Source organism: Oncorhynchus nerka, unplaced genomic scaffold (genome assembly GCF_034236695.1).
Source record: "Oncorhynchus nerka isolate Pitt River unplaced genomic scaffold, Oner_Uvic_2.0 unplaced_scaffold_2309, whole genome shotgun sequence".
NCBI classification, from domain to species: Eukaryota; Metazoa; Chordata; class Actinopteri; order Salmoniformes; family Salmonidae; genus Oncorhynchus; species Oncorhynchus nerka.
Window position 1 is genome coordinate 22,604 of NW_027038987.1, and position 19,742 is coordinate 42,345.

The 19,742-nt window shown below is 41.8% G+C and overlaps 1 pseudogene; it reads left to right on the forward strand.

Moving 5' to 3' along the window:
• Positions 1–17,297, forward strand: part of LOC135567241 (transmembrane channel-like protein 5) — a 29,081-nt pseudogene extending 11,784 nt beyond the window's left edge.
• The last annotated feature ends 2,445 nt before the right edge of the window (positions 17,298–19,742 follow it).

Consider the following 19,742-nt stretch of genomic DNA (forward strand, 5'->3'; position numbering starts at 1 on the left):
TATTGGCATGGGAAACATATGTTAACATTGCCAAAGCAAGTGAAGTAGATAATATACAAAAGTGAAATAAACAATAAAAATGAACAGTAAACATTACACTCACAGAAGTTCCAAAGAATAAAGACATTACAAATGTCATATATATATATATATATATATATATATATATAGTTTTGTAATGATATGCAAATTGTTAAAGTACAAAAGGGAAAATAAATAAAAATAATAATAAATAAAATATGGGTTGTATTTACAAGTGTACGAGTTTGCTGTTAATTATAATGCAGACTATTTCCCCAAGGTTGCTGTTGACACATAGTTATTGGGGTCAAATTTGTCTCCACTTTTGTGGATTGGGGTGATCAGTCTCTCTCTCGGTCTCTCTGTCTCTCTGTCTTTGTCTGTCCGTCTCTTTCTGTACATCTCTCTCTCTCTCTCTCTCTCTCTCTCTCTCTCTCTCTCAATTCAATTCCAATTCAAGGGCTTTATTGGCATGGGAAGCACATGTTAACATTGCCAAAGCAAGTGAAATAGATAAACAAAACTGAATTAAACAATACAATTTTTATTTACATTTTTATTTTTTTATTTAACCTTTATTTAACCAGGCAGGCTAGTTGGTTATGATATCGTTTAGGACCTTGAGCGTGGCTGAGGTGCAGCCATGACCAGCTCTGAAACCAGATTGCATAGCTGAGAAGGTACGAGATTCGAAATGGTCGGTAATCTGTTTGTTAACTTGGCTTTCAAAGACCTTAGAGAGGCAGGGTAGAATAGATATAGGTCTGTAGCAGTTTGGGTCTAGAGTGTCTCCCCCTTTGAAGAGGGGGATGACCACGGCAGCTTTCCAATCTATGGGAATCTCAGACGATATGAAAGAGAGGTTGAACAGGCTAGTAATAGGGGTTCCAATTTTAGAAAGAGAGGGTCCAGATTGTCTAGCCCAGTTGATTTGTAGGGGTCCAGATTTTGCAACTCTTTCAGAACATCAGCTATCTGGATTTGGGTGAAGGAGAAGTGGGGAGGTTTGGACGAGTTGCTGTGGGCAGTGCAGGGCTGTTGACCGGGGTAGGAGTAGCCAGGTGGAAAGCATAGCCAGCCATAGAAAAATGCTTATTGAAATTCTCAGTTATAGTGGATTTATTGGTAGTGACAGTGTTTCCTATCCTCATGCAGTGGGAAGCTGGGAGGAGGTGCTCTTGTTCTCCATGGACTTTACAGTGCCCCAGAACTGTTTTGAGTTTGTACTACAGGATGCACATTTCTGTTTGGAAAAGCTAGCCTTAGCTTTCCTAACTGCCTGTGTATATTGGTTCCTAAGTTCCCTAAAAGTTGCATATCACGGGGTTATTCGATGCTAATGCAGAACGCCACAGGATGTTTTTGTGCTGGTCAAGGGCATACAGGTCTGGAGTGAACCAAGGGCTATATCTATTCCTAGTTCTACATTTTTTGAATGGACTATGTTTATTTAAGATGGTGAGAAAGACACTTTTAAAGAATAACCAGGCATCCTCTACTGACAGGATGAGGTCAATGTCATTCCAGGATACCCCGGCCAGGTCAATTAGAAAGGCCTGTTCGCAGAAGTGTTTTAGGGAACGTTTGACAGTGATGAGCGGTGGTCGTTTGACCGCAGACCCATTACGGATGCAGGCAATGAGGCAGTGATTGCTGAGATCTTGGTTGAAAACAGCAGAGGTGTATTGTCACCAAAGCCCCATATACTACCCACCATTGCGACCTGTACGCTCTCGTTGGCTGGCCCTCGCTTCATACTCGTCGCCAAACCCACTGGCTCCATGTCATCTACAAGACCCTGCTAGGTAAAGTCCGCCCTTATCTCAGCTCGCTGGTCACCATAGCATCTCCCACCTGTAGCACACGCTCCAGCAGGTATATCTCTCTAGTCACCCCAAAACCAATTCTTTCTTTGGCCGCCTCTCCTTCCAGTTCTCTGCTGCCAATGACTGGAACGAACTTCAAAAATCTCTGAAACTGGAAACACTTATCTCCTCACTAGCTTTAAGCACCAACTGTCAGAGCATCTTACAGATTACTGCACCTGTACATAGCCCACCTATAATTTAGCCCAAACAACTACCTCTTTCCAACTGTATTTAATTTATTTATTTATTTTGCTCCTTTGCACCCCACTATTTTTATTTCTACTTTGCACATTCTTCCATTGCAAAACTACCATTCCAGTGTTTTATTGTGCTATATTGTATTTACTTTGCCACCATGGCCTTTTTTGCCTTTACCTCCCTTCTCACCTCATTTGCTCACATTGTATATAGACTTGTTTATACTGTATTATTGACTGTATGTTTGTTTTACTCCATGTGTAACTCTGTGTCGTTGTATCTGTCGAACTGCTTTGCTTTATCTTGGCCAGGTCGCAATTGTAAATGAGAACTTGCTCTCAACTTGCCTACCTGGTTAAATAAAGGTGAAATAAAAAATAAATAAATACATTTGGAGGGCGAGTTAGTTAGGATGATATCTATGAGGGTGCCCGTGTTTATGGATTTGGGGTTGTACCTGGTAGGTTCATTGATCATTTGTGTGAGATTGAGGGCATCAAGCTTAGATTGTGGGATGGCGGGTGTTAAGCATGTCCCAGTTTAGGTCACCTAGAAGCACGAGCTCAGAAGATAGATGGGGGGCAATCAATTCACATATGGTGTCCAGGGCATAGCTGGGGGCAGAGGGTGGTCTATAGCAAGTGGAAACGGTGAGAGACATGTTTCTGGAAAGGTTAATTTTTAGAAGTAGAAGCTTGAATTGTTTTGCACAGACCTGGATTGTAAGATAGAACTCTGCAGTCTATCTCTGCAGTAGATTGCATCACCGCCCCCTTTGGCAGTTCTATCTTGGCGGAAAATGTTATAGTTAGGGATGGAAATTTCAGGGTTTTTGGTGGTTTTCCTAAGCCAGGATTCAGACACGGCTAAGACATCTGGGTTGGCAGAATGTGCTAAAGCAGTGAATAAAGCAAACGTAGGGAGTAGGCTTCTAATGTTAACATGCATGAAACCAAGGCTTTTATGGTTACAGAAGTCAACAAATGAGAACACCTGGGGAGTAGGGTAGAGCTAGGCACTGCAGGTCCTGGATTAACCTCTACATCACCAGAGGAACAGAGGAGAAGTAGGATAAGGGTACGGCTAAAGGCTATAAGAACTGGCCGTCTAGCACGTTTGGAACAGAGAGTAAAGGGAGAAGGTTTCTGGGCACGATAGCATAGATTCAAGGCATAATGTACAGACAAAGGTATGGTTGGAAGAGAGTACATTGAGGTAAACCTAGGCATTTAGTGATGAAGAGATATATATAGTCTCTAGAGACGTTTAAACCAGGTGATGTCATCGGATATGTGGATGGTGGAACAACATGGTTGGTTAAGGCATATTGAGCAGGGCTATAGGCTCTACAGTGAAATAAGACAGTAATCACTAACCAGGACAGTAATGGACAAGGCATATTGATATTAGGGAGAGGCATGCATAGCCAAGTGATCGTATGGGTCCAGTGAGTGGTTGGGCTGGCTGGGGGCACGGCGATTCAGACAGTTAGCAAGCCGGTGCTAGCAAGCTAGTGGTTAGCAGGCCGGGCTAGCAAGCTCGCATAAGGGCCTTAGAGGGACGTCGCGATGGGGGAAAAGTCTGTTTTTTGCCTTCTCGTGCGGTGACGTCGATAGACCAGTCGTGGAATTAGTAGGGTTCCAAGTAGCAGAGGGTCCAAGTCCAATTGGCAAAATGGGTATAGTGGTCCAAGAAACTGGCCAGTGGATCAGCTAACAGTCATATATGTTATAGATAGCTAGCAGGCCGCGGTTATCAGAATGGTCCTTCAGGGGATGTCGAGCCTGAGGGGCCTGTTGAGATCCTCGGGCAGATTATGTCGGTATTCCAGTTGTGAAGGATCGGCGGGTTCCGTGCCCCGTACCAGCAGTAGAAGGTGTCCGGATATTGTAGCCGAGGAGTGGGCTTCAGGAGTAGCCCAGGAGCCCTAGCCGGGAGATGGGTCTAGCATGGGCTAGCACCAGGCTAGTTGGTGCTTGCTACGGGACGGAAACGTTAGCCAGGAGTAGTCAACCCGGGTTGCGGTTAGCTAGCTGCCATGATCCAGATGAAAGGGTTCAGAGTTTGCGATAGGAATCCTGGGATATGGAGAGAAAAATAGGTCCGGTATGCTCTGGTTTGAAACGCGTTGTACGAACTGGCGAGAGCTTTCCGACCTAAGGGTTAGCTGACTGATAGCTGGTAGCTAGTTAGCTAGCTAGCTTCAGTTGAGGTATTCCAGTTTGGAGGTGAATAGAAATACTTTAGAAAAAAACAGATTCACACCACATTGGGTGAGGCGGGTTGCAGGAGAGTATTTTGAAGTTGAGGTTTAGGAAAAATATTAAAAAGAATCCAAAGAAAAAGATATAAAAAGATATATACATGATACGAGACAAGACAAAGACGTCTGACTGCTACGTCATCTTGAATTCAAAATTAACAGTAAACATTACACTCACATAAGTTCCAAAAGAATAAAGACATTTCAAATGTCATATTATGTCTATATACAGTGTTGTGGCGATGTTAAAGTACAAAAGGGAAAATAAATAAACATAAATATGGGTTGTATTTACAATGGTGTTTGTTCTTCACTGGTTGCACAAATCGTGCTGCTGTGATGGCACACTGTGGTATTTCACCCAGTAGATAATGGGAGTTTAATAAAATTGGGTTTGTTTTTTAATTCTTTGTGGATCTGTGTAATCTGAAGGAAATATGTGTCTCTATGGTCATACATTTGGCAGGAGGATGGAAGTGCAGCTCAATTTCCACCTCATTTTGTGGGCAGTGTACACATAGCCTGTCTTCTCTTGAGAGCCAGGTCTGCCTACGGCGGCCTTTCTCAATAGCAAGGCTATGCTCACTGAGTCTGTACATAGTCAAAGCTTTTCCTTAATTTTGGGTCAGTCACAGTGGTCAGGTATTTTGCCACTCTGTACTCTCTGTTTAGGGCCATATAGCATTCTAGTTTGCTCTGCTGTTTTGTTAATTCTTTCCAATGTAATTCTCTTTTTGTTTTCTCATGATTTTGGTTGAGTCTAAGTGTGTTGCTGTCCTGGGGCTCTGTGGGGTCTGTTTGTGTTTGTGAACAGAGCCCCAGGACCAGCTTGCATAGGGGACTCTGATCCATTTTCATCTCTCTGTAGATTATGGCTTTGCTATGGAAGGTTTGCGAATCGCTTCCTTTTAGGTGGTTGTAGTATTTAACAGCTCTTTTCTGGATTTTGATAATTAGAGAGTATTGGCCTAATTCTGCTCTGCATACATTATTGTGTGCTCTAGGGCAACGGTGTCTAGATGGAATTTGTATTTGTGGTCCCACTGACCTTTTTGGAACACCATTATTTTGGTCTTATTGAGATTTACTGTCAGGGCCAAGGTCTAGCTGAATCTGTGCAGAAGATGTAGGTGCTGCTGAAGGCCCTCCTGGTTGGTGACAGAAGCACCAGATCATCAGCAAACAGTAGACATTTTACTTCAGATTCTAGTAGCTGCGGACTGTTCTAGTGCCTCGCCCATTCGTTTGATATATATGTTGAAGAGGGTGGGGCTTAAGCTGCATCCCTGTCTCACCCCACGGCCCTGTGGAAAGAAATGTGTGTGTTTTTTGCAAATTTTTACCGCACACACTGTTTGTGTACATGGATTTTATAATGTCGTATGTTTTTCCCCCAACACCACTTTCCATAAATTTGTGTAGCAGACCCTCATGCCACATTGAGTCAAATGCTTTTTTTCAATCAACAAAGCATGAGAAGACTTTGCCTTTGTTTTGGTTTGTTCTTTGTCAATTAGGGTGTGCAGGGTGAATATGTGGTCTGTCGGTAAAACATTTGGTAAAAAGCCAATTTGATATTTGCTCAGTACATTGTTTTCACTGAGGAAATGTATGAGTCTGCTGTTAATCATAATGCAGAGGATTTTCCAAGGTTGCTGTTGTGGATTGTTGACCTCCCCTCTCTCTCTCTCTGCAGCATGGCCAGCTCGTTCAGAAGAAGTATGTCCTTGCAGACTCAGGCTTGGTGGAGCCTGGCAGCTCCTGTGTAGCTGGGACTTCAGTGTGACTAACGAGAAAGCCGTACGACAGCGCAAGAACAATCTGCGCATCCAACTCAAGGTCACTTTCACTGTAATCTCGGAAACCAGAACCAAATCTTGTGTGAGCTGGCAGGTTATCAGGCTTTTACAAGCGACTAATGTCACTGTTTTTGATAAACTATTACTGTAGCTTTGTTGACCTCATGGCCGTATCATTATTGTAGCTTTGTTGACTTCATTGCCATATCATTACTGTAGCTTTGTTGACCTCATGTCCATATCATTACTTTAGCTTTGTTGACCTCATTGCCATATCATTACTGTAGCTTTGTTGACCTCATTGCCATATCATTACTGTAGCTTTGTTGACCTCATGTCCATATCATTACTTTAGCTTTGTTGACCTCATTGCCATATCATTACTGTAGCTTTGTTGACCTCATGGCCGTATCATTACTGTAGCTTTGTTGACCTCATTGCCATATCATTACTGTAGCTTTGTTGACCTCATGTCCATATCATTACTTTAGCTTTGTTGACCTCATTGCCATATCATTACTGTAGCTTTGTTGACCTCATGTCCATATCATTACTTTAGCTTTGTTGACCTCATTGCCATATCATTACTGTAGCTTTGTTGACCTCATGGCCGTATCATTACTGTAGCTTTGTTGACCTCATGGCCATATCATTACTGTAGCTTTGTTGACCCCATGTCCATATCATTACTGTAGCTTTGCTGACCTCATTGCCATATCATTACTGTAGCTTTGTTGACCTCATTGCCATATCATTACTGTAGCTTTGTTGACGCTCATGTCCATATCATTACTTTAGGTTTGTTGACCTCATGGCTAGATCATTACTGTAGCTTTGTTGATCTCATTGCCATATAATTACTGTAGCTTTGTTGATCTCATTGCCACATAATTACTGTAGCTTTGTTTACCTCATGTCCGTATCATTACTGTAGCTTTGTTGATCTCATTGCCATATAATTATTGTAGCTTTGTTTACCTCATGTCCATATCATTACTGTAGCTTTGTTTACCTCATGTCCATATCATTACTTTAGCTTTGTTGACCTCATGTCCATATCATTACTGTAGCTTTGTTGACCTCGTGGCCATATCATTTGTAGCTTTGTTGACCTCATGGCCAAATCATAACTGTAGCTTTGTTACAAGAAAGAATGTAATATCGCTGAACAAATCCACATTTGAGAGACTAGATAAATGTCCAGTACTTGTGACTCAGTACTGATCTGCTCTTCCATACATAGAATACTCTGCTCTCTGACTTGTTAGGGGCCCAAATAGATCTCTTTCAGATAACCAACTGTGAAATAACTTTGAAATAATGTTTCCATTCCCCTCCAGGAGTCCTTATCAGAAAAGTTCCAGGTGGCCCTGCTACCTCTGACAGAGAGGCTGAAGCACTATGGGGTCTTCCTGGGTACCTGGCTCCTCTCCACGGGCATGGCCTTGGGCTGTGGTGCCAGTGTCTACTTCCTGTGTCAATATGATACATGGGTATAGTACATTTGATTAACTTTCATATAACCAGGAAGTCCCATTGAGGTCAGAAGAACTCTTTCCCAAGGGAGACCTTACATAAACGTTGTGACACGATGGCACGTTGCTTCCTTATAAAGCTTGTGTTGTTAATGTATGATCAGGGGGATCAGCTGACCCTGATCCATCTAAGTATGATGAAGACCAGGCGGTGATTAGTTGAATCAGGTGTGTTAGTGCTGGGCTAAAACAAATGCCTGCACAATGTGTAGCTCCCGGGACTAGTGTCTATGACCATGGTATAAGACATACCCTTGTATACAGTAATTCAAAGTGTCATTGTGTCTGTGTGCACCTGAGCATATCTGAATCATATAGCATCAATACAATACTACTTTCCTGGCTGTACAAGGTGTGGTCTTTATAATGGTGTTAGTGTGACATCGTTGCTACACTTCCACCAAACTATTATAATATTTTCTTTTCAATTTAACCTTCATTTAACTAGGCAAGTCAGTTAAAAACAACTTCTTATTTACAATGACAGCCTACCGGCCAAGGCCAGACGAAGCTGGGCCAATTGTGCGCCGCCCTATGGGACTCCCAATCACGGCCAGTTGTGATACAGCCTGGATTCGAACCAAGGTGCCTGTAGTGATGTCTCTGGCACTGAGATGCAGTGCCTTAGACCGCTGCGCCACTCGGGAGCACCTAAGACTTACCCTACACCATTGTGTCACCACTGATTTATTGTTAATGGAAGCTCAAGTGTTCGTGTTTCCATCAGAAGTGTGACGATAAAGACTTGGGGAGAGCAGAATCAACAATATCTTCATCATCATGTTTCTTTGTGACAAGGTGTTAAAGTCCACAGTTAGCCATTATTATTTAAATGCAAGCTGAAAAGTACCCAGGGCCTTGGATCCAAGTCAGAGCATGTCAGCCGGAGACATGGCCCAGTGAGACATTGGTGCCGGCCTGCGTAGATGGAAACAGAAAAATGTGAGCCTTTTGTGTAAAACATCGGGGTAAATCTCAATTGGAAACGGGACACTATCTTGCTAAAGCTGTGATTGATTATGTCCAGACTTCAGGCTGGTTGCTTCTAGGCACTGATCTATGAACAGCTCACCCTCTCCAAAGCCTCTTTTTAACATGGGGGAAACACAAAACTGTCCTTAGATCAGAACAAACTGACCTACTATGGTATCTTTCCAGCGGACGAGGCAGTCAGGGGACACAGCTTCCGGCTCTCTCCTGGAGGAGGCCGCTACTCTCCTCCTCCCCTTTGTGGTGTCCCTGATCAATCTGGTTGTCCTCTTCTACTCTCTGTTCAAAAAGATAGAGCACTACTCCAACCCTCGCATGCAGGTCTATGCCATCATAGTCAGGTTAGAGATGGATACAAAACACATTTAAAAATACATACGCTACCGGTCAAAAGTTTAGATACACCTACTCATGTCGTAACCAAAAAAGTGTTAAACAAATCAAAATATATTTTAGCTTGTTCAAAGTTGCCACCCTTTGCCTTGATGACAGCTTTGCACACTCTTGGCATTCTCTCAACCAGCTTCACCGGGAATGCTTTTCCAACAGTCTTGAAGGAGTTCCCAAATATGCTGAGCACTTGTTGGCTGCTTTTCCTTTTCACTCTGCGGTCCTTACACAGACTATAGGTGTTTTTGGGTCAAAATGATAGTCCCACTAAGTGCAAACCAGAATGGGATGGCATATCACTGCAGAATGCTGTGGTAGCCATGCTGGTTAAGTGTGCCTTTAATTCTAAATAAATCACTGACAGTGTCACCAGCAAAGCACCCCACACCATCACAAATCCTCCTCCATGCTTCACAGTGGGAACCACACATGCAGAGATCCTCCGTTCACTTACTCTGCATCTCACAAAACACAGCGGTTTGAACCATAAATCTCACATTTGGACTCATCAGACCAAAGGACAGATTTCCACCGGTCTAATGTCCATTGCTCATGTTTCTTGGCCCAAGGAAGTCTTCTTATTATTGGTGTCCTTTAGTAGTGGTTTGTTTGCAGCAATCGACCATGAAGGTCTGATTCACGCAGTCTCCTCTGAACAGTTGATGTTGCGATGTGTCTGTTACTTGAACTCTGTGAAGAATTGATTTGGGCTGCAATTTCTGAGGCTGGTAACTCTAATGAACTTGTCCTCTGTTGCAGAGGAAACTCTGGGTCTTGCTTTCCTGTGGTGGTCCTCGTGAGAGCCAGTTTCATCATAGCGCTTGATGGTTTTTGCGACTGCACTTGAAGAAAGTTCTTGAAATCTTCCAAATTGACTGACCTTCATGTCAACGGATCGCACTTTTTCCAATTTCTGCCTAAAATGACATACACAAAATCTAACTGCCAGTAGCTCAGGACCTGAAGCAAGGATATGAATATTCTTGATACAATTTGATTTGTTTAACACTTTTTTGGTTACCACATGATTCCATATGTGTTATTTCATAGTTTTGATGTCTTCACTATTATTCTACAATGTAGAAAATAGTAAAAAATAAAGAAAAACCCTGGAGTAGGTGTGTCCAAACCTTTGACTGGTACAGTATATTGAAATCGATTGATCAAAACTATTTGCTCAATGATCAATTTAAAGTAAAGGCTGAATTAAATATTACAGTAATGCATAAATAAAGACTAAATATGCTTAATACAATATCAGGAAAAAACAGAACTGTCATATACTGTACAATGACTGATGTTTTGAATGATCTTTTGAATTCCTTTTTCCTTTTTAGAAATGTCATTCTCAAGTTGTCCATTCTGGGTATTCTCTGCTACTACTGGATGAAGGATGTGGCCAATACATTTTCAGTAAGTCCTTTTAAACCAAATCACATTCATGCTTTCAAAAATGTTTTTGATTGTCACTGATATGTACTGTGTGTACATTCACCACTGTGATTCCAATTGTTTGTCTTAGTGCTGGAGTCCATCGTAGGACAAGCCTTGTACAGACTGGTTATTATGGACTTCTCTTCATAATGTTAGGATCCTTCTTTGGAGAGTTCCTGAGCAAGTGAGTGGCATTTTCCAAACACATTTTCCCATAACGTGTTCACTTAAAGCTAAACATGCTACAGTATGCAGGAGAATTCTATACTGTAACTCATCTTTCTGTTTGGAGGGAAGGTTTCAGTGAAAAATGCTCTTCTGTAACTCCTTTGTTCTTTTTTCCACCAGTGTCATTGGGACTAAATGCATACAGAGCCTGGGAGTTCCAGAGTTTGATGTTGCCAGAATGTCCTTGACCTGATCTATGCACAGACCCTGGCATGGTACTGACGTTATTTCATTACACTGTACTCTACTGTACTGTACTCTACTGGACTCTACTGTACTGTACTCTACTGTACTGTGCTCTACTGTACTCTACTGTACTGTACTCTACTGTACTGCACTCTACTGTACTGTACTCTACTGTACTCTACTGTACTGCTCTCTACTGTACTGTACTCTACTGGACTCTACTGTACTGTACTCTACTGTACTGTGCTCTACTGTACTCTACTGGACTCTACTGTACTGTGCTCTACTGTACTGTACTCTACTGTACTGTGCTCTACTGTACTCTACTGTACTGAACTGTGCTGTCCTCGACTCTAATCTCTGTTCATCTATAGCTCCATCTATTTTCATAGTAAAACATAACACAGTACTGTGGATGAGATATGGTCAATTCTTATAACCATGTTTTTCTGTCTGCAGGATCGAATCTACTTCTCTCCCCTCCTCCCAGTGATACAGATAATCAAGTTCTTCATCCTCTTCTACCTAAAGAAGGTAATCTGTTCAGTATGGTTCTTCTACCTAAAGAAGGTAACCTGTTCAGTATGGTTCTTCTACCTAAAGAAGGTAACCTGTTCAGTATGGTTCTTCTACCTAAAGAAGGTAACCTGTTCAGTATGGTTCTTCTACCTAAAGAAGGTAACCTGTTGAGTGTACGGTTCTTCTACCTAAAGAAGGTAACCTGTTCAGTATGGTTCTTCTACCTAAAGAAGGTAACCTGTTCAGTACGGTTCTTCTACCTAAAGAAGGTAACCTGTTCAGTATGGTTCTTCTACCTAAAGAAGGTAACCTGTTCAGTACGGTTCTTCTACCTAAAGAAGGTAACCTGTTCAGTATGGTTCTTCTACCCAAAGAAGGTAACCTGTTCAGTATGGTTCTTCTACCTAAAGAAGGTAACCTGTTCAGTACGGTTCTTCTACCCAAAGAAGGTAACCTGTTCAGTATGGTTCTTCTACCGAAAGAAGGTAACCTGTTCAGTATGGTTCTTCTACCGAAAGAAGGTAACCTGTTCAGTATGGTTCTTCTACCTAAAGAAGGTAACCTGTTCAGTACGGTCTTCTACCTAAAGAAGGTAACCTGTTCAGTATGGTTCTTCTACCCAAAGAAGGTAACCTGTTCAGTACGGTTCTTCTACCTAAAGAAGGTAACCTTCTCAGTACGGTTCTTCTACCTAAAGAAGGTAACCTGTTCAGTATGGTTCTTCTACCTAAAGAAGGTAACCTGTTCAGTATGGTTCTTCTACCTAAAGAAGGTAACCTGTTCAGTACGGTTCTTCTACCTAAAGAAGGTAACCTGTTCAGTACGGTTCTTCTACCTAGAGAAGGTAACCTGTTCAGTACGGTTCTTCTACCTAAAGAAGGTAACCTGTTCAGTACGGTTCTTCTACCTAAAGAAGTTAACCTGTTCAGTACGGTTCTTCTACCTAAAGAAGGTAACCTGTTCAGTACGGTTCTTCTACCAAAGAAGGTAACCTGTTCAGTACGGTTCTTCTACCTAAAGAAGGTAACGTGTTCATTACGGTAGATAATATAGGCCCTTTAGCAGACACTTCTTATCCAAAGCAGTGAGTACATATTCAGTACAGTGAAAAAGTATTTAAAGTGAGTACATTTTAATATGGCAAGTGACCCCAGCAGAATTTGTTATTGCTAGCGCAGCACAGTGTTGATTCTCTGCCCTAGATACCATGCCATAGCAGAATGGGCCAGGCTCGTGTTACTCTCTTCTGAAGAGGGTGCTGAATGTTTCATGACACGCTTGAATGGCATAGAATTAGCTCTATTTATAGATGGTAGCGATGGTCACTAGGATTTTCCAATACAATGAGGAAACATATGAGTGTCCTGGAAATTAAAAGAGGTTGTTTCCCTGTGGTATATACAGGGAAATCATTACATGTTCATCAATTCATCTGAAGAAAAAAAACTACAAGTGGAAGGTGTCTGCAATAAAGGATTTAGTTGATCAAATACAATAACATGATACCTGTTAAAGGTCCCCAAAGCACACACATCCCTGGGTCACTCCTCTTCAGTTTGCTGCAGCCAGCGACTGGAACAAGCTGCAACAAACACTCAAACTGGACAGTCTTATCTCAATCTCTTCATTCAAAGACTCGATCATGGACACTCTTACTGACAGTTGTGGCTGCTTTGCGTGATGTAATGTTGTCTCTACCTTCTTGCCCTTTGTGCTGTTGTTCTGTGCCCAATAATGTTTGTACCATGTTTTGTACTGCTACTATGTTTGCTGCTACCATGTTGTGTTGACATGTGTAGCTGCCTTGCTTTGTTGTTGTCTTTAGGTCTCTCTTTATGTAGTGTTGTGTTGTCTCTCTAGTTGTGATGTGTGTTTTGTCCTATATTTATATTTATTGTCCAAGCCCTCGTCCCTCGCAGGAGGCCTTTTGCCTTTTGGTAGGGTCATTGTAAATATTGAGTAGTATTGAGTAGATTGGATGAATAAGGTGCCCAGAGTAAACTGCCTGCTACTCATGCCCAGTTGCTAATATATGCATATTATTAGTAGATCTGGATAGAAACACTCTGAAATCTGACACAGTGGTTGGCAAGTATGAGAAGTTTATCTAAAGTTCCATGCATAACACTTTTCATCAACATTTATGATGAGTATTTCTGTAAATTGATGTGGCTCTCTGCAAAATCATCGGATGTTTTGAAGCAAAACATTACTGAACGTAATGTGCCAATGTAAACTGAGGTTTTTGGATATAAATATGAACTTTATCGAACAAAACATACATGTATTGTTGTGGGCGGCAGGGTAGCCTAGTGGTTAAGAGTGTTGGACTAGTAACTTGGAAGGTTGCAAGTTCAAACCCCGAGCTGACAAGGTACAAATCTGTTGTTCTGCCCTGAACAGGCAGTTAACCCACTGTTCCTAGGCCGTCATTGAAAATAAGAATTTGTTCTTAACTGACTACTAGTTAAATAAAGGTAAAATTGAATAAAAACATGAAGTCCAGCGAGGTAAATGACTTGCCTAGTTAAATAAAGGTGAAATAAATTACAAATAAATACCTCCCTGACAAATTAATAATTACTTTATTACTGGTTAAGGTGCAGGTTAATTGTTACTCTCAGTTCTCCCTTATTGTCAAAGGTCATTGTTTGTTTACCTGTTCATCAAATCGTGCCGTTGCCAAGACACCGTCACCAGGCTCCTCCTCTCTCTATCTCCTCTCCAGCTCTGTAATGCCCTGTCTATACTTTGTGTCCTCCAGGTCAGCCTGACCCAGAACTGCCAGCCCCCCAGGCGAGCCGGCAGGGCGGCTCAGATGCAAACCATCTTCATCGCTATCCTCTTCTTCCCTTCCTTCGTGGGGGCTCTGTCCATGGTGGCCTACACCGTGGACGTAGGTGTAGAAGCGATCAGGGCAAGGCTAATCTAGGGATTTATGTTATGTTAAGGCTATCATAGATTAAGGCAAGGGCCAAAAACAAACACCTGTAGATATATGGAGTGGTTCAGATTCCATCTAGTTCTGGATAAATATGGCTTGTTCTGAAGAACTGGAGTCTGTCATTAATTGATAACCATTAATTGATCAAATTCAGTTTGGTTTAATTTTAGGGCTGAGATAGTCCGTGGAATCATGCTGTTGGATTAGCAGCTATTCAAAAGCATGACGCTATACTTAAACCTTCCAGTAAGAAAGTTGAAAATGTGCTGAAAGTTGATGATTGAAAGTTGGTTGACTTTGGCTCCTTTCTCTGACCTAAGCATTTCAATCTGCCATGTCTCCCTGATCCTCCCCAGTCTGCCCTCAGACAAGTGTGGGCCCTTCAGGGGCCTCAACACCACCTTCAGTGCAATACAGATCTGGATGGATGATTTGAACAGGGTGGATGCGTTTCAGTGACTGTCTGGATCTACCAGCACGTCATCAGGAGTGAGATATTCTACTTCCTGGTCTCTCTCATCATCCTGTGAGTTCCTCTTTGTTCATGTTGAGGTGGGTTATGTTGGGTTAAAGTTGTGTTTATGAAGGTAGCAAGTAGTTTTAAAGCACAGTCTTAAGGTAAAGTGACAGTTGTCTTGAAAACGGGATATAAGGCATATAGGGGTCGTAAACTTAACTGATCATGATTCCTAGAAATGATTGATCGCTTGAGCTGTTTGTCAAAAGATTGATTTGTACATTTTGCTAGTCACTCTTATCCATAGACTTACAGGACACTTAGGGTGAAGTGCCTTGCTCAAGGGCACATCGGTACATTTTTCACCTAGTCTGCTTAGTGATTCAAACCAGCGACCTTTGATTTACTGGCCCAATGCTCTTAACCGCTCAGGCTACCTGCCTTGAAGCAGTATACTGAAGTCCTATCAAGCAATGCATTCAGCTTTTGTAGCGTTGTCTACCGGATCAAGCCTTCAAATACAATCTAGTGGCACTTTATGTGTGCCTACTTTGCCTTTTCACGTACTGTAATACAAAGTCATTGACTGACCTCCTTTCCACAGTGTCTTCATTTACATCTTCAGGCAGATCACTCAGGACGCCAGCTGCTTATCATTCTACTGAGACAGCAGATTGTTAATGTGAGTTCTGGTGAGCTGTCTGGTCCGACGTGTCTCGTCCATCAGAGCTGTTGTGTCCAAGTGGTTGTGTCACGTTATGATGTTGTTGAAGTGCCGAGTAATATATTTACCTGCTTTCATTTGAATGTGCAGTGTTGATGTTGTTCATTTGTTGTTTTTATGAATTGTATTGATTGTCTAGAACGTACCCCTATCTCTCTCTTTCACTCCTCTCTCTGGTTGTCTCTCTCTCATTCGCTCTCTATCTCTCTCTCTCTCTCTCTCTCTCTCTCTCCTCCCTTTATTAGGAAGGAAGGACAAGGCGTTCTTGTTGAGAAGCTAAGAACCTTCAGAAATCCAAGCAGAACAAACAGAAAAAGAAAAAACAGGTGAGAGGATCAAAGAGAAATGACCTTGAGACTATCGTATTTAACCTTGAGACTATCGTATTTAACCTTGAGACAACCTAACATAACCTTGAGACTATCGTATTTAACCTTGAGACTATCGTATTTAACCTTGAGACAACCTAACATAACCTTGAGACTATCGTATTTAACCTTGAGACTATCGTATTTAACCTTGAGACTACCTAACATAACCTTGAGACTATCGTATTTAACCTTGAGACTATCGTATTTAACCTTGAGACTACCTAACATAACCTTGAGACTATCGTATTTAACCTTGAGACTACCTAACATAACCTTGAGACTATCGTATTTAACCTTGAGACTATCGTATTTAACCCTTGAGACTACCTAACATAACCTTGAGACTATCGTATTTAACCTTGAGACTATTGTATTTAACCTTGAGACTATCTAACTTAACCTTGAGACTATCTAACGTAACCTGAGACTATCGTATTTAACCTTGAGACTATCTAACGGGAACCTTGAGACTATCGATTTAACCTTGAGACTATCTAACGTAACCCTGAGACTATGCATTTAACCTTGAGACTATCGTATTTAACCTTGAGACTATCGTATTTAACCGTGAGACTATCTAACGTAACCTTGAGACTATCGTATTTAACCTTTGACTATCCAACTTAACCCCGAGACTATCGAACGTAACCTGGGGCGATCTGACCTACAATGGGCCAAACATTAAACTCCAATGTTATTTAAAATGTCATACTTGAACTATGACCCTTTCTCTCAATCAGGTCAGGAAAAGACAGGAAAATGAATCCTCCTCTGGCTCCAGGCTCTGATTGCCCGACAGCGGTTGAGCAAGAGAATGGTGACAGCAGCAACTCTTTCGGGTGTGCCTATGCTCTCTCCGGCCACTCAGTCTCGACGACTTCGAGTGCTATGATGCAGGCCATGCTAGGCAGTAAAAGAAGACAGAGGACCAGGATGTGAGCCAGTTATCGTGGGGTGCCATTTCCTGCAGATTAACACTCGCGCTCCAGTGCACTGATACAGGCCATGAAAGCCAGGCAAAGGGCGGAGTCACAGAATGAGGACGAGGCCATCGGGAGCCAGTTCAGTCACAGAAAACCCAGTAAACGCGTTTCCCAGTGCGTGATACAGGTGATGCAAAGCCAGGCAGAGGGCGGAGTCAGGCAGGAAGAGGACGAAGTTTTACCGGGCGCCAGTTCATTCAGAACACCCAGTGCTCATCAACTTCAGTGCGATGATGCAGGTCATGCAGGCCAGGCAGCGAGCAGAGGAGGAGGAGAGCGAGTTTTGCACCGGCGCTCGCTTCTTCACAGCACCCAGTGCGTCAGGCACCGGTAGTGCTCTTGATACAGGCCATGCTAGCCCGGCCAACAGGTAGAGGAGGACACTGAGCATGACCGAGAACTGAACCACTTGGGGGAAAATATGGCGGACAAAAAATTGAAATGTGAGCCAGCTGTAGAAAGCAGAGAAATATAAGAGAAACCAATAAGATTCTGTCTGGCATCATGAGAGGCAGGACCACCTTATGTAGACTGTTTCTATTGGACCACAAAAGAGGTAGCCAATGGGGTGTGAAAAAGATACATCTGATATATGTATTCCTTTTGATAAAAGAACACATTGTTTTTGTACAAAAAAAATATTTGAATATTTAATATATTTGTGTACTGTATGTATACATGTTTTTTATTAGTCTGTAAAATACTTTCAATGAATGTTGTATAAATGTAGGAATATTCTCATGCGTATTCAATTGTAAATACTATAAAATTGTATGGTACTTTCTATGTTGATTTTCCATGAACAGCACTGTCCTCTAGTGGTAGGGATTGAACCTGGTCTAGATGTTCATCAATGAATAGGTACTTTGTAGATATCAAATATATACTTTGAGAATACATCCAAGTCACTTATTGTTCTCAGAGCAAAGCAAAAACGAAATATAGAACATAATGAAAGAAACTACAGAAAATATTTTCTGTACAAAATAAACACCTGAGTTTGCTATGGAATACATTTGTTTATTGAGTAATTAATTGCAGAATCCTTAATCCCTATAAGCACAAAGTACTTTAAATAGAATACACAGTCATTGGTCATAATTGTACCTCAAGTAACATTGGTGTCCATGGTCAGTTTTATCCGACACTGAGTAATGTGCAGTAAACAGACCACTGAGGCAACAAACAACACACAACTTCAAAAAAGGAAAATAATACACATCTTACAGTGATTTCACAGATCAAAACCATTCTACTTTGTGACATGTATTTACATTCATATAGTTACGTGTTATAGGCACGTGTATACGCTGCAAACACTTATAGCTATATTTTGTGCACATTCTTAAAATACGAGTTGAATGCAGTTTGTCACCCCCCTTCCTAATTCCATATTTAGTAAGGCTAATAGCATGCAAAAACAGCATAAACAGTCCTATGGTGTCCCAGGAAAATCAGAGGGCATTCTGTTACAAATCTTGTTTAAAGGGGCATCCATTTTTGAACATACAAATGAATGATATGTACCCATTCATTCTTGAAGAATATAACATTAATGCCTCATCAGTTCAACTGTCTGACCCCATTAGAACCCAAAATACAGTGCCTTGCGAAAGTATTCGGCCCCCTTGAACTTTGCGACCTTTTGCCACATTTCAGGCTTCAAACATAAAGATATAAAACTGTATTTTTTTGTGAAGAATCAACAACAAGTGGGACACAATCATGAAGTGGAACGACATTTATTGGATATTTCAAACTTTTTTAACTAATCAAAAACTGAAAAATTGGGCGTGCAAAATTATTCAGCCCCCTTAAGTTAATACTTTGTAGCGCCACCTTTTGCTGCGATTACAGCTGTAAGTAGAAGCAGGGTATGTCTCCTATCAGTTTTGCACATCGAGAGACTGACATTTTTTCCCATTCCTCCTTGCAAAACAGCTCGAGCTCAGTGAGGTTGGCTGGAGAGCATTTGTGAACAGCAGTTTTCAGTTCTTTCCACACATTCTCGATTGGATTCAGGTCTGGACTTTGACTTGGCCATTCTAACACCTGGATATGTTTATTTTTGAACCATTCCATTGTAGATTTTTGCTTTATGTTTTGGATCATTGTCTTGTTGGAAGACAAATCTCCGTCCCAGTCTCAGGTCTTTTGCAGACTCCATCAGGTTTTCTTCCAGAATGGTCCTGTATTTGGCTCCATCCATCTTCCCATCAATTTTAACCATCTTCCTGTCCCTGCTGAAGAAAATCAGGCCCAAACCATGATGCTGCCACCATGTTTGACAGTGGGGATAGTGTGTTCAGGAGTGATGAGCTGTGTTTGCTTTACGCCAACATAATGTTTTTGCATTGTTGCCAAAAAGTTCAATTTTTGGTTTCCATCTGACCAGAGCACCTTCTTCCACATGTTTGTGTGTGTCTCCCAGGTGGCTTGTGGCAAAACTTTAAACAACACTTTTATGGATATCTTTAAGAAATGGCTTTCTTCTTGCCACTCTTCCATAAAGGCCAGATTTGTGCAATATACGACTGATTGTTGTCCTATGGACAGGTCTCCCCACCTCAGCTGTAGATCTCTGCAGTTCATCCAGAGTGATCATGTGCCTCTTGGCTGCATCTCTGATCAGTCTTCTCCTTGTATGAGCTGAAAGTTTAGAGGGACCAGGTCTTGGTAGATTTGCAGTGGTCTGATACTCCTTCCATTTCAATATTATCGCTTGCACAGTGCTCCTTGGGATGTTTAAAGCTTGGGAAATCTTTTTGTATCAAATCCGGCTTTAAACTCCTTCACAACAATATCTCGGACCTGGTGTGTTCCTTGTTCTTC